At 40.7% G+C, this 24,528-nt stretch overlaps 1 protein-coding gene and 1 long non-coding RNA gene across 2 annotated transcripts in view; one reads left to right on the top strand and one right to left on the bottom strand.

Annotated features, from left to right (window-relative positions):
• The window catches only part of PIP4K2A (phosphatidylinositol-5-phosphate 4-kinase type 2 alpha), a 210,447-nt gene that overhangs the window by 28,016 nt on the left and 157,903 nt on the right, over window positions 1-24,528 (top strand). The window lies entirely within an intron of this gene.
• LOC112545201 (uncharacterized) lies at window positions 1,064-7,590 on the bottom strand. Its single transcript, XR_016348968.1, has 3 exons — window positions 7,538-7,590; window positions 2,453-2,556; window positions 1,064-1,285 (listed from the first exon to the last, which is right to left on the bottom strand). It is a non-coding gene; the product is annotated as an uncharacterized LOC112545201 (long non-coding RNA).

The following is a 24,528-nucleotide window of genomic DNA, read 5'->3' as shown; positions in this document are numbered from 1 at the left end:
ACCCAATAAATTTGAGGGAAAGTTGACTGAGGGGCAATGGTCTGGGAGAGTTAAATCAAAGGCAAATAAAAAAAACACTGTATAACTACAAAGTCTTGTCTTTTGGGTGGTCTGATTCACAAATTCTGATTTACTGAGGTTGGCAGTACTGAATGTGGGGCCCAAATTTTGTATGTAATTACAGACTACTGACTGGGGGCAAGAAGGACTTAGCCAGGTCTGCAGTACAAAAGAGAAGTAAAGGAGGAGCTAGAAGGAGAAGCAGGTTGCTGAATATTTATGGCTACAAGTGTTATTTGATTTTAATGGAGATGAATCAGGCTCTTTAAAGACTTATTGTCAACCCCTCTACTCTACCACTTAGGTTTCAAGCTTTGCTAAATTTCACTCTAAGCACAATAAAATTTTAAATCAGAGCAGCACTGTCATGGTCTTTGCATTATTGGCTGTATTAAGTGAATATATGTGGTAGGAAGAAAAGTGTAAATCCAATGTACTGAGTAAAGACTATTGCTGCTCTTTTCCCCCATGCCTTTCCTCTCAGAAGAAGAAAAGCAAAGTGTTAATACTCTACACTGATGTACCGTACTTTAAAGAATAAAACCCGTGGGTTATGCGAAGTTTTACATACCCCGCCCCTTCCCCTGTACTCGTCCGCATGTAATACAGTTTTTTTTACTGAAGGGAAGACAAGAATGACTCTGCTTCTTCCTTTCTCCACTCCCGAATAGACTTTTTGTTCACAGAGTATTTTCTCCCTGCGGCTCTGTTTCCATTGTCCTTTGCAAATGCCACTACACACAATTTAAAATCGGCTGTGTAGGATTTGTAAATGTTACATGTAGCTTTGTTTCTATGTGAACTATCAAATTACACTGAATTGTAATTTTGCATGTACACAGAAGAAAACTTTACTTCGTTTTCCTGTAGTAAGATAGTTAATAGTTTAGAACAGATTTGTTTTAAGAGATATTCAGAAGCAGTTTTGGAATATAGCAACAGAGATACTACAATATTAGACAAGAAGTTGTTTAGTAAAACATTTGTATAAGAATCTGAGAAAATACACAGGCAACTAACTGTATGCACAAAGTTGTGCTCATGCTGCCATTTTAAAAAACTAAATGGAAGTCAAAAGAACACTGTTCAGCACCGCAGAAACATTGAAAATTGTGGTTTCTTTGTCAGATACTGCATTTCATTTCCTGGTATCTTGTTTTGCTGTGACCACTTCCACCATCATCACTGTTTCCGTTTTTTGCACCTTTTCTTGATAAATGAACACCTACAAGCACACCACAAGTTTTTAAAAACTGCTTTCCTGTAATGTACTTTTCAAATTTGTAACATTTAAGAACAAAGCAACTGCTTTGCTTTCCAGACAGAAACACAACAATGTTCTTTTCTAGTATTGCAGGAATCTAAAAAGAGACCATGCCCTGTAAATACTGCAACACTACATACAATACCTAGGGCTTTCCTACATGAGAAATGCTACAGCGGCACAGCTGCATTAGTACTTGAGTGTAGACATTACCTATGCTGAAGGAAGGGGTACTTCCATCGACCTGTGTAATCCACCTCCACAAGAAGTGGTAGGTAAGTTTACAGAGTTAGGTTAACAAAACAATTCTTCTGTCTACATCAGCGGATTAGGATGGTTAAATCTATAGATGTAGATTTTTCACACCCCAACCGACATTGCTGGGTTGAATTAATTTCTTAGTGTAGATTATGCTCTAGTTATAACAGTGCAAACTGAAGACACAGTGCAAGTGGAGCCAGCAGCCACACAGAGTTCTCAAATTTGAAAGAGGGTTGAAGCTTCTCATCTCATCCCCAGACTGGCTACAGTCCCAGCTAAAATCCTGTCTTCTGACACTAACTCCCCGCATTTCTCCTCCCTCCCCCTCAAAAAAAAAAGGTTGGCAACACTTTATATGCTTCCAAGCCAGCTGGAGTGGGTGACATCCTTTCATTCTTTCTAGCTCTTGAGCCTTGAAAGGACAATCGTGTGTGCAGACCTCTAGTCTGACAACCTTCATGAAGTTGGGAATGGGTGACAGGATGGATCACATGATGATTACCTGTTCTGTTCATTCCCTCAGAAGCGCCTGGAATTGGTACTGTCAGAGGATAGGATATTGGGCTAGATGGACCTTTGGCCTAAACCAGTATGTCCTCTTGTGGTCTTATTTGGAATTCAGCAATTCAACATCTGTAGGCCCTGCAGTCAACGATAAGACCTCCCAAGCTTCCCTAGTCAATTATTCACTCTCATGGAGAGTTCCACGTCTCCATGGTGCTCTGGTTTATGGTTTATTTCTGGGGGACTATGTAGCTGGAAAAATTAGGCTCAGCATGGGTATTTCTAATATCACAGCAATTTTATTTTCAAAGCCTGAACATTTGTAACTCTTACATGAAAACGGCAAACGTATACATCTCTCACCTGAGTGTGTACTCACCCCTTCTTGTGAGTATTTAGGCCCGGTCAATGTGTGAAGCAGGTTTTTTCCTCTGTTTTCTACAGTCTTCCTTGGCAGGTGATGGCAGCTATTGAGAGGGGGAGATTGGAATAGATCCAGCCCTTAAATAAGGTTTTGTACGCTGTCATTTGACAAGTTTCCTTCTGCCTTGCTCTTCCCTAGGCCAGAGCCATTGTTCAGTGGCTGGACGACTTCTGAGTGGAAGACAATCAAAGCTGATTACTCTTGTGTTTTAAACTCTTCAGGTACATTAGAGTAAGATGCCTTTTTCATATCTGGATAGGTAGTTACAGGCAGTCCCCGGGTTACATCATTCCGACTTACATCGGATCCCTAGTTACAAACGGGGGAAATTAACAAGTCCCTTCCAGCCTGGCAGAGGTGAAGCTGAAAAATTACCCAGTGGTGTAGGTGGGCAAGAATGGGGAGGAGCAGGACAGAAGGGAAAAGAGGATAAGCCCCAACCCCACACCCTGGCTGGAGTGGAGCAGGGTAAGCCCCGAGGGGATGGGTCTAGTTGCAAAGTGGGTGAGTGGACAATGAGGACCCACCTGTGGCTAAACTCCTGTTCCCAACGCAGAATTTTTCTTTAAAATTAATCCTGTGGATAAATTCACACACACATACTTCACAGGAAGGGATTTCCATTTTCTGCTCAGCAGACTACAACAACAGCTTTGATTGTATCAATATTTCACTGTGCTCTCCAATGTCTATTGATTACACTTAATACCCATTTCACTGAACCATCTGTAGCCAATTCTATTTGAAACAGTAATATGCATTGAATAAATTTTTTTTAGTTATAAAAAACAAAGATTCTGACTATTAAATGAATAACTGGGATCTTTCAGGTACCCCAAAAGGAAGATTTGGATATAGCATGAAACACTGAAACTTATGATCAATTTTTAATTAAAATATCAACCAAAAAAACCTTCATATCAAAACAGTATGTGTTTTTCTTAAAATAAGGAAGTTGTATGAGAATCAGGGTCTTTTCCACCTAACTCCAGCCCCCCCCCCCCCCCCAAAATATGTACCAGTTCCGACTTACATACAAATTCAACTTAAGAACAAACCTACAGTCCCTATCTTGTACGTAACCTGGGGACTGCCTGTACATACTTAAAATGCAAGTTATATTCTTAAATTGTAACCCCAACTGAAAGTTGCAGCTTGATAGGGATATATTCCAACCTATCACATCCTAATTTTATTCTGAGTCTCATTTAGTTTTAAGGTTTTTTCATGATATTTTTACTTCTGCCTTAGTCTCATGAAATTTTGTTCTTAATCATAATGGCTGCCATTTCCCTTTCTCCTCACTGAACATGAAGCCACAGGCTGGTCTCAGCAACCTGAATAATCCATGTCACTAAATTTTGCAGATGAAAATGAGGTTTCACCCAGAAAAAATGTCTGTGGTCTCTTATTGATTATAGCAGGGCTGAAGCCAGGTTGGGTAGAAGGAAGATGGTGGACCCAATAGGCAATATGTGAATGCCAAGCATGGGGAAAAAATATAGTTGAGGGGTGAGAAATTAAACTGAATGGGCAGTAGGAAGGAGGAATGTGTAGAGACAGCACAGACAACTTGGAATGTAGGGAGCGGGAGAATGCTGCAGAAAATGCTTCCTTCTCTCCTGCACAAGGCTGCTTCTTCAGAATGTTGAGTTTCTGGCCTTCTCCCTCTCCTTCTCTAAAATGATCAGAGAGAGACTATTTTTTTATAATTTCCAGTTCCTTTTGTGAAGTGAGTCAGCCTTAGCAGGGAAGGATAGCTCAGTGGCTTGAGCATTGGCCTGCTAAATCTAGTGTTGTGAGTTCAATTCCTGAGGGGGCCATCTGGGGCAAATCTGTCAGGGATGGTACTTGGTCTTGCCATGAGGGCAGCGGACTCGACTCAATGACCTCTCAAGGTTCCTTCCAGCTCTATGAGATAGGCATATCTCCTGATATATTTTATCAAGGGATCACAATTTCCCTCTAAAGTGAACCACTGGCCAGTTATTATTTCTGTACTTGAAAAACTTGTTTGCACAGGATTGTAGCCAATGTTCCCTGTAAACTGTGTGCTTGTGCGGTAGTTCAGGAGAAATTCAAATGCTACCCACAGCTAAGTTTTGTGTTTTTATTGATGCACATTATTTTATACATGCTTTGGTGAATGTAAAAATTTATTCTTCATGCGGATGGGAAAAAATCCACACATGAATGGAAAAGATCAAAGGGAACATTGGTTGTAGCCATCTTTGTTCAACTGTACAACATTTGAAATGATGATCATTAGTGTTTATTGACTCATAGTTGGCCCTGTCAGGGCCATAACAAGAGCAGGATGCTCACTCCAGGCACATCATAATCAGGGGTGCAAAGACGCAAAAAGTACAAATAATAAGCTGCAAAAGTAAAGAGCACCATGGGTGCTAACCTAAGGAGAGGGGGGTGTATAATTAATATTTAGCCCCAGGTGTAAAAATACCTAGTTACAGCTCTGTGCGAGGCACAAGAATTTCTCCTGTGTGTTTTCTCTCACTATGGTGACAAGAGAGAATGTAAACAAGCCCAGATTCAAAATGGAGTTTCCAGTCTGACACTGAGAGTCCCTAATAGCAAACAGAATTCATGAGCTATACATTGATTCTCCAAATTGTTACACAAGGTGAAAAACAGTGGCTTTTCGAATCTTGATTTGAGGCCTTTTATACGCTTAGGGTTGGTGATACTGAACTTCAGTGGAGTCTCAGCCACGTGTGGAGGATCAGGACCATAGCTCTTTATCTGGAACCCACAAGAGAAGACAAAGTTCAGGAGGGAAGCTTTCCCTATGCTCATGTGCCATCTACTTCACAGAAAGGTTCTATGACTCTCTTGGGATAAACTTCTGGTAGAGATAGCTGTCCAGCAGAGGTAGAGCCAGCTATGCTAACTTTCTGCTTTCCTCACAGAAGCCTCTGGCATAGAGAATGTGCTGAGGCCTGGCCAAGGTATTCTTCCGCCCTAACTATTCCCCTGCTTCTACAAGAGCAATAGGGACCATAGCAGCTGACACGTTAATTAGGTCAAACATTATGACTGTCCAAACCAATACTGGAGGCTGAACCAACCCCCAATTATGCCAGGCTGAATTCAGGCTGCCACCTGCTCTGTCCATATGCTAAACTCTATTGGTACAGGAATTAATCTAACTTTGCGCTTTGATAAATTGCCTGTGGTAACAGATTTATTTTTACTAATCCGTGTAGTGCTGTTCACTGCCTATACATGTAGGATAGAGCAGAGAACTCTCTCTATCCTAACCCAGTTTGTGTGCTCCTCTTTATCACCTTGTTTGCTATAACTGTTTATAATTTTCACTTCAGTCATTTCCAGTCTTTTAAAATGAGGTAATTCTCTTCATCTCTTTAATCTTTATTGGCATTTCAAAGAACCTACTATCTGCCTGCAAGAACAAGATGTGAAAAATCTATCATTCCTTCTTTCAGACATGGGTGTCCTAGAAAAGACTTCAGTTAGAGGGGAATTATTTTACCCATCAAGAAAATTGAAAGCTCGGGGAAAAACATTTATTAAAGGAAGTTGCTTGATGTTGGAAAGAACAAGAGGCTTTGTTGCCATTGTACCGTTCATCCCAAGATGTTGTTATCTGAGCTACAGTTCATACACAACAATAGGAATTCATGATGGATAAAAGAAATTCAGAAGATATTCAGGTGGATAACAGCTAGCTATTGTGCGAAGATTAGAGAGTTATTATGGTACAATATTTGAGAGCCTAGGGTGGAAGCCATATCTATTTCCTTTTTAAGAATTAGCTGTATGAACATTAGATCATCAGGAAGTTGGCAATGCTTGATAGAGACTTCATTTTCAAGGTTCACAATTCACACTTTAGTCTACTGCCAGCAATAGCATTGGAAGTGTTGTCTTGCAGACCAAAGATTACATGCTTGCCTTGTATGTTTACTGACATTGACAGATTAAACCAAAAATGGAGGGTGTAACTTCATTTTCCAAGAAATATTTCTCCAGTATCAGTGTAGTGCCAAGTCTTCAAATGGAATATAATTTCATTAATCAAGATATGTCCATTTTAATGTGTAGAAAAGAAGATAATTCCCTAGAAGCAAAGTTATTTCTAACCAGAAGCACTTGTGCAACTCCAGCAAACCACACAAAACAAAGGGCTTGAAAGTGTGTCATGTTCAGTATACTTTGCAATAGATATCAACTAATATATAAAATAAAAGTACATATCCCATTGGCCAGGCTTAGATTTCCCCTAGAATTTTTTGTAATATTTTATATTGATATCAGAGTTTTAATAATTCATGACCCTTCATGTCACTTCCCTCCACCTTTCTAGTTGAGACAGGCTGCTCTAAGTATTCCTAGTGAAGCTATCCTGCTGAACTTTCAGAGTTGTGACTGACTATTTAAGAACAAGATATAAGTTAAGAGCAGCTGAATTATGTTAAATCTCAACTGCTGGGGAGCAATTCTGCAGTAAAACATTTGAGGGCTCTTTGCATCTTGCCTAAGTGGAGTGTTTCTAGCTTTGTGGTTGTAATGTTACTTAAGTCTGCTAAAAGCAAAGTTAAAACATCAAAAGGCATAATAAAGAGGTGCCAAATGTACTGCAGTGTGTGAAACTGCCAACTTTAACTGCAAGTTACTTAATTAAAGCAAACAAAAGAAACCCATAAAGAATATTGCTAGAACATAAATGTAAACATTTGGATTGTATTACCTTATTTATTTATATTTTTAAATAAACCTAAAGTCTGAGTTAATGCCTAAGAGCAAACACTGTGTCAGTAGGCTGTTGGTGTGATAGAAGAACCACCTGCTACACAATTTGTGGGCTGCTGACAGAATTTTGTGCCTATGCTCCTCCTCCATCATCACATGCAATATATTTAAAGGCAACTATTCAGAGTGCTTGAGACAAAAGCTACATTAACCTGTGGGGGGGGGGGAGAAATCTGTTTTCTTTAACAGTCTCCTTAAACTTACAAAGGCAACAGTTAGTTTTTAGCACTCACCAACTTGTAGTTAGTGCAGTAGTGTCAATTATGCAGTTATCGCCAGAACAGTGTACTGACTCCATTATTAGGTAGTTTAAAAGTAACTGTGACATCACCTCTTGTGCCAGCAACTATTCTGAATGCATTCCTTGACTGAACCAGTTATTATAGTGCTACAAAACCCCCTCACATTATAAATAAGGTAATTTGAATAACAGCAAACGAGCATCTTGAATCATTAGTCTTTCTTCAAAGAGAAGATTCTCATTTAGTAGCTGTTATATTTTAACAAAAATCATTTAGAATAATTACTGGGAGGGAAAAAAAACCCCTACTGAAGTGCAAGGTGGATGTTTGCCAGTGTTCAAATAAATGGATATAAAAAAAATTAATTGCTGTTTGCGATCAGAATTGTTTGACTCGTTTACTTTGTCACCCATAAAACAGCATTTAAAAATAGCCACATGTTGTTCATTGAACATTTTCACTTCAAGCTGCATTTGGTTCATTTCTAAATTATTTTATTGAGCCTGAGCCATGCTATTGTCTAATAATGGAATATGGGGCATTTTACTGCCTACTTCACAACCAGACCAGAATTGGAAATATGGTGCATATCTACTGTATTTTGAGAGAGTTTGTCCATGTGTCTGTCTCACTCTGTTTGTTCAAGAACTCCTCTTACACAGTAAGAGCTAGGACCGCCAAATTTGGTATACAGCTTTCTCTTATCCTAACTTAAAGCAAGGCAAGGGTTTGGTTGTTCCATGAAAATGGGATGTGTCTGAAATGGGATTGCTTCTCATAAAACCATACAGAAAAGAGACAGACCACCCTACATCTGGAAGTGCCCAAGCCTTTCATTTCCTAGTTGCCCATTAGGTGAGGTGTGGGAGCTCCCCTTGCTCCTGATTCATATAGGAACATTGATGGCTGTTCCCCTTCATCAGGGAGGAGGGGAAAGTGCCCAGAGTAGGTAACTGTTACTAGATTTTCCTACCTTAAGACTGCTCAGTCCTCTTGTAGAATTTTTTTGAGAGGCAATTCCACCCCCATTAGGTGTGTCTGTTAGGGGGCTGGTGATGGTAACAATAGATCTGCCTAAGGCTGTGTCTACCCTGAAAATGCTACAGCTGCAGTAGTTGTGCCACTGTAGTATTTCAATGTAAACACTCACCTCAGCAATGGGAGTGGCTCCCCTTTTGCAGTAATTAATTCACCTCCCTAAGAGATGGTTAACTAGTAGGGATGTAAACGAGTAGTCAAGCATATCATTAACCAATATACCTAGGCTTATTGGTTAGTCTTCTTGACTACTTGCATTCCCCCTTTCCCTTTCTTCCTCTATATCAGCCCTGATATAAGCCCTGAACCTGCAACTGGTGTTAATTGGGAGGCAGAGCTTACCCTTCTAGAGCCAGTTTAAAACCAATTTAAAATAGTAAAATAGTTATGAAAAATGACAGTTGCTATTTAGGAGACTAATGGCCAAAGAAACCAAAGATTACATCGATTTTTTTTTTTTGACTGACAATCTTGAACAGGATTATTCTGTCATGCCTGTATCATACTCTGTTTTATTCTCTGAGCTGGCCTTGCAAGGAAGCTTGTGTCCATATGAGAGTTTTTGTGACAGCATGTGACTGTTGCTTTTTTCTTAGGTGATAAAAGGTCAAATGTACTATAGTTTTATGGCAGATTATAGCTACTTTATGCTGAGAATTTACCCTTCTAAACTGATAAACATGAGTGCCTGATAATTGCTCCTAAAGCATTTTAACATTCTTGCAGTTGTTTATGATTCCTCCAAAATTATTTACAATACATGTTTTATGAGGCAAATAAAATGTTGGTCTAGGCATATTTTATAGAGATAAACAAATTGGATTAAAATATCATCATCATGGCCTACATTGCAAATAAACTCCAAAATACTGAGCAGTAGGAAGGAATTCATCTGCTGAAAAAAGATAAATTAAAAATTCTAGGCAAGTCAGTCAGTGTTCTGGTCTGGTGCTTTTGTGAAACCAATGACTATTTTGAGCAGTATCTTTTCTGTGATGGGGTAACCAGATAATTATTGCTTTAAGGGATTTGATTTGGAAAAAAACTGTTTTCAGATTTTTCCCTTCAGAGACTCAAATTAGCCTCAATGACTCAGTTGCTCTGCAGTTGTGGTTGTGTGGTAGGGAGCAGAAACAAGACAAGCATCACTTGAAAAAAAAAAAAAAAGCCTCCAAATGCTGTGAGAGACAATTACTAAATATCATGTTCTTCCAGGAATGACTGGCACAGGTTTGGTTACCATGAAGTAATTAAAGCTGTTTGTATAGAAATCAAAGAACCAGTAGTTTTCACTGAAAATTGATTTAAAATGGTCAAATGAAGGCAAAAGAATAAATAATAGTGAAGCAGCAGAATCTTTAGTGGATATTTTAATTATCAATGATTGGAATATATTCTTCACAAGTTTCATGGAAGCTGATTAAAAACAAATAGGAGATCATAAAATTCTTAGCTTACAGCTAAGGCCATCTATGGATAATCCATTAGAGACAATAGGGATTTGTGGTCTGCTGAAAGGACTGGACTAGAGCATTTCATATTGATTGTTTTGAAGAATGGATTTCACCCCAGTAGAATTGAATGGTAAATCTACTTTTTGTAGGGCAGTAATATGGAACCTCAAGACAAAAAATGAAATTTCTGGGACAAGCAGAAATAGGAATACCGTTGAAGACTTCTGACGTGTATGATAGGTATTAAATAATGATGGCTATGGAGAAGCAAACTCTGAAAACTACAGCTGTTAGTGATCTTCCCAAGTAAAAAGAACAAGCTGTTGCCTATTAAGAGCCTGACTTTGCAAACCATTTCATGAGAATGGTCCTTACTCAACATGAGTCCCATTTAAAGTCAGTGGAACTACTTGTGTGAGAGAGAACTCACCCCTAAAGTTTAAGGCTTGCATAATTAAGCCTGAAATGTGCATTGCTAATGGTGGCTGTGTTGTTGCTATCCCTGGTTAAGTGAGGGTAATTTTTTTAACAGAAAAACATACTTTTTTATTTATGAATCATCAGTTAGTGTGTGGGTTTTTCAGAAAGTGTTCTAAAGTCGGACTTAGATGATGAAGACACAGTGAATTTAAGAGCCTTTAGAACAGTTGGGAAAAAAGTTCTAATTACATAGTTTTTGTTGTTTATTTATATTGTGTAATTCCCATTTGACTGTATGCTTTAAGGATTTAATTGTATTGGCTATTTCTGCTACTAAGCAGTAGTATGTCCCAAGAGTGACATGACTAGCACAGCTTTGTCTTCTCTTCTCTCCTGATTTCACCCTCTGCTATTGATCCAAAAATGTTAGATTATTTTAATGTCAGATGTAATCTAGCCTGTGGGCTTCCACAGTTGTCCTAAATTTATTTGCATACTAATTTATTCAATAGTTTGTACAGGAAAGGGCACCATCAGTGCTGCTCAATGATTTCTGCATCATCCTCTCTTCTGCATTTCCTTTTCCTCTGTTATCTCTTTGCTGCTAGACTAAAAGAGTCCATATGGGTGGTGGGCCTGAGATTAAAAGTAAATCAGCTAATTGCAAATCTCCACCTCTACTCCCTTGCGCTGCATATAATTTATTATGCATTATTCATAGACACAATCCCCTTTTATTTCCGTGACACACTATGCTCTTCATTTTAGTTGGTTACCTTCCATAATGCAATTTTGTTTAAAAATATAACATGTTTTTTATTTTAGTATCCATTATTTGATCCACATTGTTTTAATGGTATGAAACCACTACAGAAATGAGTGGTTTTGAATTGCTCTTCTACCATCAAGTGAATCAGAGATCCATAATATTTTATTTTTCTCTTGCAAACTTTGTTAAAAACATGCTGGCATGACTGAAGGAGGCAAGGGGGTCAGTAGAATAGACCTTCTTTCTGCCTTATCTTGTTAAAACTTCCAAAGGCCCAGTAAAGCCAAATAAAAGCTCAGTTGAGATGGGTTATTCTTCTTGCAGCAATATATCTACAAAGGTCAGTTCTAGAGAATTTTTTTCTTTATGGAATGTGAAACTGTAAGCATTTTTGGTCAAACAAAACCAGCCAACTGTATTTTTACATTTTGTTGTTTCGCGTTTGGAAATTCTAGAAAAAGCAAAAATCAGAACTCTTGTTTTGTGTATGAAACAATTTTTTGCAGTTCTAATCTAATAGATGAAGATTTTTAGACTCCCTCACATCTGATAGTCTGTTCGTTATTTAAAGACATCCCTTTTCTCCAAGCAATGGTTTATACTATAAGGACTGTAAATTTCAATAAGACATGGAACACCAGGGAAGTTCCAGAAGACTGCAAGAAAGCTCATGTGCCAATATTTTAAAAGGATAAAGGAGATGACTGGGTAATGATAGGCCTGTCAGTCTGACATTGATTCAGAGCAAGATAATGGTGTGGCTGATCCAATATTTGTATAATAGTCTGAAAGGAGAGTAATATAATTAATGAAAATAAACATAGATTTATGGAAAATAGATCCTGTCTTTTTTTTTTTTATGAGATTACAAGTTTGGTTGATAAATGGTAATAGTGCTGATGTAATAGAATTCTGTAGGGTATTTGACTTAGTACTGAAGGATGTTTGGATTATAAAGATTAATATGGCATACATTAAATGGCTTGAAAGCTGACTGATAGGTTTAAAAAGGTAATACTAAATGAGGAATCATAATTGAATGAGTATGTTTCTAGTGGAGTGGGAGTCCCACAGGGATTGCTTCTTGGGCCTATGCTACTTAACATTTTTATTAATGGCCTGGAAGAAAACATAAAATCATCACTGATAGAGTTCCAGATAACCCATAGATTAAAAATAGTCTTACATCTAAGAACAAAGACTCTGAAAAAGCAATGACTCTGAAAAAGATCTAGATATCATGGTGGATATTCAGCTGAACATTAGCTCCCAGTGGCCAAAGGGCTGATACAATTCTTAGTCTCCCTGGTTTTGCATCCCAAGTAGGATCAGATGACTGGTGTGACTGCTGCTGGAATCCTATGTGTGGTTCTGGTGTTCACAGTACAAAAAGGATATTGACAAATTGGAAGTGGTTCTGGAAAGAGCCAGGAGAATGATTAAAAGGAGCTCAATCTATTTAATTTAGTAAAGAGGGATGACTTGATTGGTCTAGTCTGAGTACCTACATGGGAAATAAATGTTTAATAATGGATTATTCATTCCAGCAGAGAAAGGTATAACATGGTCCAATGACTGGAAGTTGAAACTAGGCAAATTCAGAGTAAAAATGAGGTATACATTTTTATCATTGAGAGTAATTAACCATTGGAATACAGGCAGTCCCTGGCTTATGTACAAGATAGGGACTATAGGTTTGTTCTTAAGCTGAATTTGTATGTAAGTCGGAACTGGCTTCAGATTCAGCCGCTGCTGAAACTGATCAGTGGCTGACTACAGGAAGCCCTAGGCAGAGTTGCTCTGCCCCCGGCTTCCTGGAATCAGCCGCTGATCAGTTTCAACAGCGGCTGAATCTGGACTCCTGGGACAGAACAGCTGGGGCACTGCCGGGTAGGTCCCGGCAGGACCAACCCGGCAGCACCCCAGCTGCTCTACCCCAGGCGTCCCGCAACAAAAGCCTGGTCTGCTGGGGGGGGGGGGGCGCACTAGCTGCGCCCCCTCCCCCCCAGCAGACCAGGGAGTCCCGAGCAAAGCCGTGGAGGCACAGAGGTCCCGCCGCCTCTGCGGCTTTGCTCGGGTCTCCCTGCTGTGCTGGGGAGTCCCCCCCAGCACACCAGGGAGACCCGGAGCAGCTTTTCTCGCCCCAGAGGACGCGGTGGCGGGACCGCTGCGCTCTGGGCGGTCCCGCCGCCCGCGAGCTCCGGGGCGAGAAAAGCCCCGTTCGTAAGTGCGGATCCGACATAAGTCGGATCCGCGTAAGTCGGGGACTGCCTGTAATTAATCAATGGTCACAGTAGATTCTTTATCGCTGACCTTTTTAAAATCCAGATTTGGGTGGTTTTCTAAATGCACTGTAGGATTCGTTTACGGGGAAGTTTTATGGGCTGGTGACCTGTGTATATAGTAGCTCAGACTAGATGATCACATTTGTACCTTCTGGTTTTGGAATCTGTGAATGTTAGTTGAGTGTTACTCCACCAGCCCAATCAAGTTGGATTGCATCAACTGTATTGGTCCTGTGTTTTTGGGAGTTAGGGCAACTCAAAGCCTCAGAGGAAAATTTTATTCTTTTATCAAGGTTTGTTGCTTACTTATAGCATTAAGGATGGAGTATCACTGAACAATTGAGAACAGAAGGACATGGGAGGGAATATGTACATGGCGATTTATTATATTTGTTGCAGTTCATGAAATAGAGGAAAGTAATTCTTACAAGTATTTTTAAAATGTGTATTTAAACAGGCCAGCCACCTCCTGTGTGGCCCCCTTGTGGCCTAGCTACAGGTTACCTGACAGTTTTCATATTTTCAAATAAAGTGTCATATCAGGTTTTTCTTAGTGAAAAATTCTTCTCCTTAAAGGTTGTCCTTTATAGTTACTTAATCTTCCCTTATGCCTTATTCTCTAATCAGGGTTGACTAGTCCCAGTCTTTAAGGAGTGAGTCACTTTGTTAAAGTGTGAAATAGATTTTTCAGAATTATCATTTCTCTCTCTCTTTTTTTTAAAATTGGAATTTAGCTTCTTAGAATGTATTGTATCAGAAGCAGAGTGCAGTGGTGAAGGGCCATGCAGCCCCATGGGAGCCGGTGCTTGCAGCGAGCCGATTGCACGTTTACATGTGAGGAGAAAAGTCAGCTCCAGTGTTATAGGCCCTGTAGAGCCGCCTTCCCCCCACATAAACATGTAACTGCCACAAATTTCAGCAGTTACATTATTACAAAACCCACTTTTTAACATCCTTTGTTTCAACTTTTTTTTCTGGGTTGGTGGACATGGGCGCACAAAAATCTTTTTGGTATGATGTGTGTCTGTTTATTTTGGTAGATTCTAGAAGACTGGAAAAGGGCAAATATTGTGCCCATCTATAAAAAGGGGAATAAGAACAACCCAGGAAACTATAGACCGGTCAGTTTAACGTCTGTCCCAGGGAAGATAATGGAGCAGGTAATTAAGGAAATCATCTGCAAACACTTGGAAGGTAATAAAGTGATAGGGAATAGCCAGCATGGGTTTGTGAAGAACAAGTCATGCCAAACTAATCTGATAGCTTTCTTTGATAAGATAACGAGCCTTGTGGATAAGGGAGAAGCGGTGGATGTCATATACCTAGACTTTAGTAAGGCATTTGATACGGTCTCACATGATATTCTTATTGATAAACTAGGCAAATATAACTTAGATAGGGCCACGATAAGGTGGGTGCATAATTGGCTGGATAACCGTAGTCAGAGAGTTGTTGTTAACGGTTCTAAATCCTGCTGGAAAGGGATAACAAGTGGAGTTCCTCAAGGGTCTGTTTTGGGACCCGTACTGTTCAATATCTTCATCAATGATGTAGATATTGGGATAGAGAGTATGCTTATTAAGTTTGCAGATGATACCAAACTGGGTGGGGTTGCGACTTCTTTGGAGGATAGGGACATAATTCAAAATGAGCTTAGCAAGTTAGAGAAATGGTCAGAGGTAAACAGGATGAGGTTTAATAAAGAGAAATGCAAAGTGCTCCACTTAGGAAGGAACAATCAGTTCCATACATACAAGATGGGAAGCGACTGTTTAGGAAGGAGCATGGCGGAAAGGGATCTAGGGGTCATAGTGGACCACAAGTTGAATATGAGTCAACAGTGTGATGCTGTTGCAAAAAAAGCAAATATGATTCTAGGTTGTATCAACAGGTGTGTTGTAAGCAAAACTCGTGAAGTCATTCTGCCGCTCTACTCTGCACTAGTTAGGCCTCAGCTGGAGTACTGTGCCCAGTTCTGGGCGCCACATTTCAAGAAAGATGTGGAGAAATTGGAAAGGGTACAGAGAAGAGCGACAAGAATGATTAAAGGTTTAGAGAACATGACCTATGAAGCCAGGCTTCATGAACTGGGCTTGTTTAGTTTGGAAAAAAGAAGATTAAGGGGGGACATGATAGCGGTTTTCAAATATCTAAAAGGGTGTCACAAGGAGGAAGGAGAAAATTTGTTCCTCTTGGTTTCTGAGGACAGGACATGGAGTAATGGGCTTAAAGTTCAGCAGGGGAGGTTTAGATTGGACATTAGGAAAAAATTCCTAACTGTCAGGGTGGTCAAATATTGGAATAAATTGCCAAGGGAGGTGGTGGAATCTCCCTCTCTGGAGATATTTAAGAACAGGTTAGATAGACATCTGTCAGGGATGGTGTAGACGGAGCTTGGTCCTGCCTTGAGGGCGGGGGGCTGGACTCGATGACCTCTTGAGGTCCCTTCCAGTCCTATTATTCTATGATTCTATGATTATCTTTTACAAAGCAAAATTTGAAATCTTTGGGAATGCAATGATAAAATTTGGTATTTGTCCTAAAATGTTTTGGAAATTGTCAATTATTTTGAACATGTAAGTGTAGTCTTCTAAATTCCTGGAGAGTCTCTGTGAACACCAAGGATGGGAGGAGTGTGCCTTTAAATGTTGTGTACAATGTTCTCTCCCATATTCCTTTAGAATGATTAATGAGGACTTGTGTCTTTTCCAGCAATTCTGAGGAGAAAGTAAGAGTTGCCTTGAATTCTTGCTATTCAAGCTAAATCTTTGCTATTCTCCAAAGAGTTCAGTGCTATTTGTAACACATCCATGTTGGTGGGGTGGGGGCAACCTATTGGATGAATACAAGGAATATTAAATGAAATATAAAATGAGCTTGTTAGGATCATTATAAGGTCTTGTATGCTGATATGGGATCTGATGCTGTCTTTAAAAGTACATGTTTTGGATTTTTGTTTTCATAGGATGGTTTGGGCAGACGCTATGAAGCCCCCCAAAGCTCAGGGCAGCCACTCCAGACTGTCCTGTGGTCAGGAGGGCTTTACATATACTGGTAAAGAATAAGGTTATCTCCAAGCATGTTCTGCCTATAGTGAATTGGTTTCCAGACACTGAAGCCTTTTGAGAATTCAGTGTTGTATGTTACAATTCTTGTTTTATATAGCAGGCTCAGGGCTCTGTTTGAACTAGCCACTTGACTTTGAATTGTTGATGTATATAATATCTCAGAGCTTGTTGTGACAATTTCCTGTGTAAAAAAATATCATTGTACTGCAGCTTTTTAGTTTTTAAAGTTTTCAGGAAGGTTAGTGCTATTATTAAATTAATGGGTTTCCAACTGACACTGCGTGATTTTTTTTCAAGAATTTTCCAGGGAAGTGGTGGATAGATGAGTGTGTGCAATTCATATAGTGTCAGATGTATATTGTCTTAAAATAGATAACTTCCTTTGATGCCGTTTAACATAATGACCTGTTCATAAGATTATGATTTCCATCTAGTATTACGAGTGTTTCACAGTTATATTGCAGACTGCATACAGGGTTCTTTGGAAGATTTTTTTTGGGGGGAGACCAAAAATTGAGCAAGACCTTGGTACAAGTATTAAATGCCACTGTAGAGCAGGTTGTGAAGGCGGGCATTTCATGTAAAAATCAGTAACAATTTTTATGTATTTTTAAGGGACGATCCTCTTGGTACTTCCTGGTTCACAGAAAGCATCTGAGAATGTCATTTAATTGAGTCAAAAGTATCTGCTATTGGCCTTGTTCGGTTTTCAGATAAAATTGTCAGAATCTTGTAAGAAGAATGGCATTCACAGCCAGATTCAGTGACTGGAACCTAAAATTATCAATCCGAACTTCAGGAAGTGCATGAAATTTGACTTAAAATCACTTGTGCTTTTGGCCCCTTACACTATACACTCGAATCTCTTTAATCCAGCAGCTGTGGGAAACAGGGTATGCCACATTAAAGATTTTGTTGGGCCAGGGAGAGCTCTGTAGGGTCTGGGTGTGAGGTGGTTGGGGTCAGGCACACTTACCTGTCGCCCTGCTTCTGGAGGCAAATGTGGCTCTGCACTCCCTGCCACTCCCAGGCACTGCCCCCTCATCACTATGGGAACAGTGAGGAAAATCTTTAGGGGAATCAGCTTTGCAGTTCTCCCAGCAGGGGGTGAGGAGAAGGCGTGGCAGTGTCCAGAGCTGCTTCCTTCTCCATACCATGGGTGTTCTTGGATTCGGGACACCCAGAGTATGGAGATTTAAGTGTAATTGTATTTGTGCATGCAGCCCATTGCATCTCTGGGGAACCCCATTGACTTCAAGATAATAGGCTGTCTGCCTTGATCCAGGTCTAGGTTCAGGTTCTTAGGTAGCTAGTTTTAGGCTTGACAGCATATGTAGCAGGGGTTTGGTCAATATGTAATTACTTGTTTGAACACTGGAAGTATTGAAAATTCATTATACACAAAATACTTCTCTGAATGGAGCATTAAGCTCCTGTGGATGCCCTCTATCTTTTTTTCCCTACTTAAGCTTCCAGAATTTGCTTTTCAGCTTATAGGCAGAATTCCTATCTGAATAATGCTTCTTTCTGAACAGTTTATTTACTGTTATTGCAAGGAACACCTAAGATTACTACAACAATATACATAGAGAAAAAATAATCTTCCTTTGAGCTTAATATGACAAGGTTCACTGTCATGGTGGGAGGGATAGCTCAGTGGTTTGAGTACTGGCCTGCTAAACCCAGGGTTGTGAGTTCAGTCCTTGAGGAGGCCAGTTAGGGAGTTGGGGCAAATCTGTCAGAGATGGTACTTGCCCCTGCCATGAGGACAGGGGACTGGATTAGATGACCTTTCAAGGTCCCTTGCAGTTCCTTGAGAATGTGTATCTCCATATATTAAAAACTGTCTTCCTTTTGTGAGTGTAGATTTTTCATACAGCAATGCAGAAGAAAAGCCATTTTAAAAATTAGGAAAATGTTGGTGCACAAAGATTGGTTCAGATATTTGAGCAGGCATAATACCCAAAACAGGTTTTAACTCCCTTCAATTGATATTTACATTATTAGTGTCCCTCTTACTAGGGATGTAAGCAACTAGTCAGCTAGTTGCTTCCTTCCCACCCTTTGCTGCCTCTGTGTCAGGGTATGGTATTGCGTTCTGCATGCCTGAGGTTATGGGGGGGGAGGTGATGCTACTTGCCAGCAGAAGCGCTCTAGATAGAAGTCCAGTCTGTTGTTTCAACCATCAGGAGGAGTCCATGCTGAATCTTTCTTGTAGCATTGGTAGGTTGGTTTCTGTGAGTTAGTGTATTGTTCAGTGTTGTGCGGAAATATTCGCTGGGTCAGAGACAGAGAAAGTAGGCTTCCGGGTCATCGCAGAACTAGATTACTTGTATGGGAATGGTGGGGCTGAAAGAGGATAGATTCTTCTGCTGGATTAAGTATGTAGTTGGATGGATTAACCATATTGTTGGGTGAGTCAAGGAAATCACTGTTGTGAGCCCTTGTGGCATGTACGAGTTTAGATAGTTTAGTATCCTTTTTTCTGTGTAGAGAAGCAGTGTGTTGTAAATGGCTTGTCTTTTTTGTAAAGTCTAGCCACATGCAAGTTTGTGTGGGAAGGTTAGTTTTGTATGAGTCTCCAGTTTTGAGAGCTCATTCTTGATCTTCTCCTGTTTGTTTTACAGGACGGATGCAGATCGGGTGATTCCCTAGTTCAGGGGTGTCCAAACTTTTTTCAAAGAGGGCCAGATTTGATGAAGTGAACATGCGTGAGGGCCAACCATTTTGCCTGACATTCTTTGAACCATTAAAATTAAATGCAAATTAACTATTTTATGCAAAGTTTATTGCAAACGGCATACTTTTCATTTCGTCACATGGATGACAAATCTAAACAGGTGTTAAATCACTCTGCCTTTCATATCTGAAGGCCAGATGAAAAAAAATCCAGGAAGCTGAAATATATGTCAGGAACATTGTAAAGTACATTACATATTATTGGTAATAAAGGTTGTCTGTCAACTTTTAAGTTCAAAAAATATGAACAGGAACATAACACCAAGTATACATGTTGTGTCCAAATATATTTATAACTGATTTAGACCAACTGACATTAACTGAGATTTTACAATGTATTCATCTCAACTGAAAAAAAAACTTGCCTGCACTAATATGAAGGGTGAAACTGAGATCTAGACTGCAGCACATAGGCTAGGTCTGGTTCAAAGGCAGTGGTTTTGATGCGCAAAATGTCACGCAGGTGAGAGTCACTTAGTCTTGTCCTCACGCGGTTCTTGTTAAAGTTCATAGCAGAGAATGTCTTCTCACACATATATGTTGAGTCAAACAAGCTCAGCATTTTCTTAGCCAATGTTCGAATCTCTTGAAACGGGCTCTTATCCAGTTGGCGGTAAAAGTTCACGAGAGAGCTGTTGGTGACGACAGCGTAACTCGCTGTCACAATGCAGCTCAATGAGCTCGAGCTGCAGCTGATCTGGAGCATCATCGGGGTCAACAGAGAATGGAGAGGAGAAAAGGCTGATCTCCTTTTCAATATCTGCAAAATCCTGAAAGCACCGTTTAAACTCCCCAGCCAGAGGTGCAATGTCTGCTGCATACCTGCTCGTTTGTGCACTGATATTGTCCTGTAGAAAACTGTTCATTATTTCCTGCAACGCTGAAAAATGTATGGTATTGGGCTGTGTTTGTGACAACTGCCTTATGAAAAGTTGCAGCTTTGTTCCAAAGGCTTTGAGGTGTGAATAAAGCTGGTTCATGGCTGCATCTTTCCCCTGAAGACTCGTGTTCAGTACATTCAGATGCTTTATGTCAACTAGAAACCCCAAATCAGCCAGCCAAATAGGATCAGATAGTTCTCGCATTGGTTGTCCCTTTGTTTCCAAGAATTCTCCGATTTCCTTTCTGAGAGAGTAGAAACGCTGCAGTGCAGACCCCCGACTGAGCCATCTTACATCGTTGTGATATAAAACATCTTCATATTCAGCCTGGATGTCCAGTAGAAACTGTTTAAACTGGCGGTGGCACAGGGCTTTAGAGCGAATAAAATTAATAGTCTTTAGCACCGGTTTCATAACATGATCATATTTGAGATGTTTAGCACAGAGAACTTGTTGATGAATGATACAATGGAGTTTAATAGCTTTGCCTCCTTCTTCGATCACCTTGTTACAGATTAGGGTTGATAATCCCCTTCGTTCACCAGCCATGGCAGGTGCCCCATCAGTAATAATCCCAGTAACTTTGTTCCAAGGCAGTTTCATGTCATCTATGGCGGAACTAACAGAAACAAATAAATCTTTTCCTCTTGTTTGGTCCATAAGGCTCTGGAGGTCAAATAGCTCTTCAGTCACATTCATTTCATCGTCCACCCCTTTCATAATAATCAGCAACTGAGCTGTGTCAGATAGGTCCGTGCTTTCATCACAGGCTATTGAAAAGAAGTCAAAATCCACTCCTTTGGACGTCAACTGTCTCTTAATATCTGATGAAATCTCTTCAATTCTCCGTAATACAGTGTTACGAGCCAGGCAAATGTTGGCAAACTCTTGCTTCTTCTCGGGACAGATATTCTCAACCATTTTCATAACACATTCTTTGATAAAGTCACCCTCACAAAAGATTTGCAATTTTTAGCAATTAACGTTGCCACCTCATAGCTTGCCCTTGTGGCATTTTCATTTGACTCACGCGCTTTTGTGAAAAATCGCTGTTGTGACATAAAACAGCTTCAAGTTGCTTCAACTTTTCACTGCGGTCGCGCCCTGTTAGCTTGTCGTATGTGCTATGTCTCGACTGGTAGTGTCTCTTGACATTAAATTCCTTATAAACAGCCACAGTCTCTTGGCATATCAGACAAACACAGTGATTCCGTATTTCAGTGAAGAAATATTCCACTTTCCACCTGTCCTGGAAGCAGCAGCCCTCACTGTCAACTTTCCTTCTCTTATTTACAGTCGCCATTTTTTAAATTGACCAGAAGGGGAAGGGATCATGTGAGCGCAGTGCGAGAGGTTTTGGTCTAAGTGTGTTCGTCCGAGCACTAATACACTGCCCAACAAGAATTCTCTTGCCTTTGTGGCTGTGTGTGGTGAAGAGTCTAAGGATGAGCTTGGGCGTGTGCGCAGCTCCACGTGCCCGAGCCCGCCAGGAAGCTGACAGCGCGCAGCGCCAATTACAGGTACTGAGACATTTCCCGATCTCTGCAGCTGCGGACCGGGAAAATGTCTCAGTACGTGTGATTAGTGCTGCGCGCTGTCAGCTTCCCGGCAGGTTCGGATATGTGGAGCTGCGAACATGCCCGAGCTCATCCTTAGTCCTGAGCGGCGCTCGGGGATTCGTTGGGGGCCATAAAAGATAGATATTGCCAAATTACCTGTGGGGCCGTATTAAACCGGAACATGGGCCGCAATTGGCCCGCGGGCCGGACTTTGCACATGCCTGCCCTAGTTTCTTTAAAGAGAGATATTGTGCCAAACACTCTCAGTCTTAAGGGATGTGAATATTTAACTAGTAAGTCTCACCCTTCATGGGTGAGGCTTACTGGTTAATCTTAAGTGGTAAAGGCTGGAGCAGCTCCCCTGCCTACTCCCCTCTTCAATCGGTTAACCAGTTGAACAATATGTTTAACAGGTTAACTGATTAAATGGGATTTTACATCCATAGTAGTCTGTGTACTATGTTGATTGTAATGGCTTTTCACCTTCAGTCCATTTGGTATGACTGTCCATTTCAGTCTGTATCTGCAAGTTTTTTCATGAAACTGATAGATTTCCACTTCATGCAAGGCACTGAAATTAGCTAGCTGTATGATGACAGGTTTCGGATGGGTAGCCATGTTAGCCTGTTTCAGCAAAAACAACATGGAGTCCAGTGGCACCGTAAAGATTGACAATTTTGTTTAGGACATAAGGTTTTGTAAGTTGCAACTCACTTCATCAGATACATGAGCTGAAAGAATCCAATGGTTGGGATACAAAGATGGGAGCTGAGTTTGGCTGAGTAACTTATGCAGGAGAGATTTCCCACTCCCTCCCCCCCGCCCGATGAATTAAAGGCATGTAAAGTAGAAATGTAAAATCTTGTTTAATTTAATTGGGGGCTGTTCAAGCATAATGGAGATACAAAACCTTAAATGTATAGAATTGAGTATGATTTGTAAACTACAAGATATGAAAGGGGGAAATAAGGGCAGCATAGCGTTTATTTTAACAAACACAATTATCAGGGTCCTCTTTTAATGAAAGTTCTCTTCTAAAGAAGTAGTTTGTCTTAATACAATAAAATTCATACTTTAGTGATAACTTAATCCTATTTTCTTTGTCTAGCTTTTAATAGTTCTTTCCCCTGGCTGTAAGTTCTGTGATCCATATCTTTATGGGAAAATGGGATTATGGGCTTGCATGGTAAAATTAGTCAACTATAAATTCATTCAGTGTTGAGTCTTTGTCTTATATAGCTACTGTAGATTTCTGCCCTGGCTTCAATTGACAGTTTACTTACAAAAATCTTACTAGCCATTAATACTAACAATGTCAATGTGTAGTTGACTATATGATTAACTGATAAACCTGGGGTTATCAGTAAATCCTGTTGACTACATGCATTCCCCCCCCCCCCCCCCCCCGGGCTGCCGCCGCCACTGTATCAGAGGTAGCAAAGTGCAGGGAAAGAGAGGCAGGAGTACTGCTGGTGAAGATCCAACTTTTAAGCTGGTTCCCCAGGAGCATCAGATCTCATGGAGCTGTCTGCTCCTCCCCAACCCCATGCTGTTGCCTTTGATAGGCAGCAGCACAGAGGGTGAGGTGGGATATGTGGAGGCTGGTACATGTGGGAAGTTGGCTCCCCATGCATATTGGCTCTTGCGGAGCTACCTTCCCCCACTGTCTCCCACAGAGGCAGCAAGAGTGGGAGGGGCAGGCAGGAGCCAATGCTTAGGGGGAGATGGCTTAAAAGCTGGCTCCCACCAACCACTGGCTCTTCCTGCCCCTTCCCGCACGCTGCTCTCTCTGTCAGAGGCAGCAGCACAGGGCAGGGTGTGGGAAGGGAAAGCTGCTGTGAAGTAGTTTCTGTCCACGTTGGCTCGAGGCTCACAATGGACATAGACTGCTCCGTGGGATGCTGGCACAGCCTCTGTCTGCAGGGAGCTCATGTCCCCCGCAGATGGGCTGCTGCCACCCCACAGCTCCCTGGGAGAGGGGCCGGGAGTGCACTGCCTATCAGATTTTTCCCTTGCATGTAACTGATAAAATTTGATGCGGTTACATGATAATTCAATTGCACGGTATCTGGCATCCCTAATTAATACCTTTTTTGCAAGAGACTTATTTATGACAATTTTAAAAAAATGCCCAAGGATTTTTGGTTACCTCCAAATTTGAGTGCCCAACCTCTGACATACCTTGGCCTCATTCTCAGATGAGCTATTCCAGTAACTGCAGCAAAAGCCAATAGGAGTAGCAGAGATTCCTCAGCCCTGTGAAGAACAAGTCCAATGTGTAATCAGTTGGATACCCAAAATGAATAGCATCCTTTAAAAATTTGGGACTTAAAAACTAGAATAGCACTTACAGGCTCCAGCCAGATAACTCTTGCAGGCATGGTTCCATTGATGAGGAATGTGTTGAGCTGTGATCCCAGGCAGATATAATTATACTGGCAAAAGGCACTGGTGTAGCTATATGAGCAAAACCATAATTTTGACATAATAGCTTTGTTTCCCTCAGGGGTTGGGGCTTGCAGCTGGTGTTTATGGTAGGGAGCCCAGCCATTTCTCCTGGGACTCCCTCCTGTACTGTTTCTGAGCTGAAGCAGGTAAGATTCACACAAACTCTCTCTCTCTCTCCCCTATACCTCTCCTCCTGTCCTCTTACTCCCCTTCCCATCTTTCAACTGTGAGGCTTTTAAAAGTCTTCAGCAAGTCAGTAGTGGAGTCAGCTGGCCCCAATCTGCCTGAGCCAGCTCCCTTCTAGTTGCTTCTAATTGCCCT

Source organism: Pelodiscus sinensis, chromosome 2, assembly GCF_052426305.1.
Source record: "Pelodiscus sinensis isolate ZL-2025 chromosome 2, ASM5242630v1, whole genome shotgun sequence".
Lineage (NCBI taxonomy): Eukaryota > Metazoa > Chordata > Testudines > Trionychidae > Pelodiscus > Pelodiscus sinensis.
The sequence above is the reverse complement of the archived record's forward strand: the minus strand, read 5'-3'. Positions and strand labels throughout refer to the sequence as shown.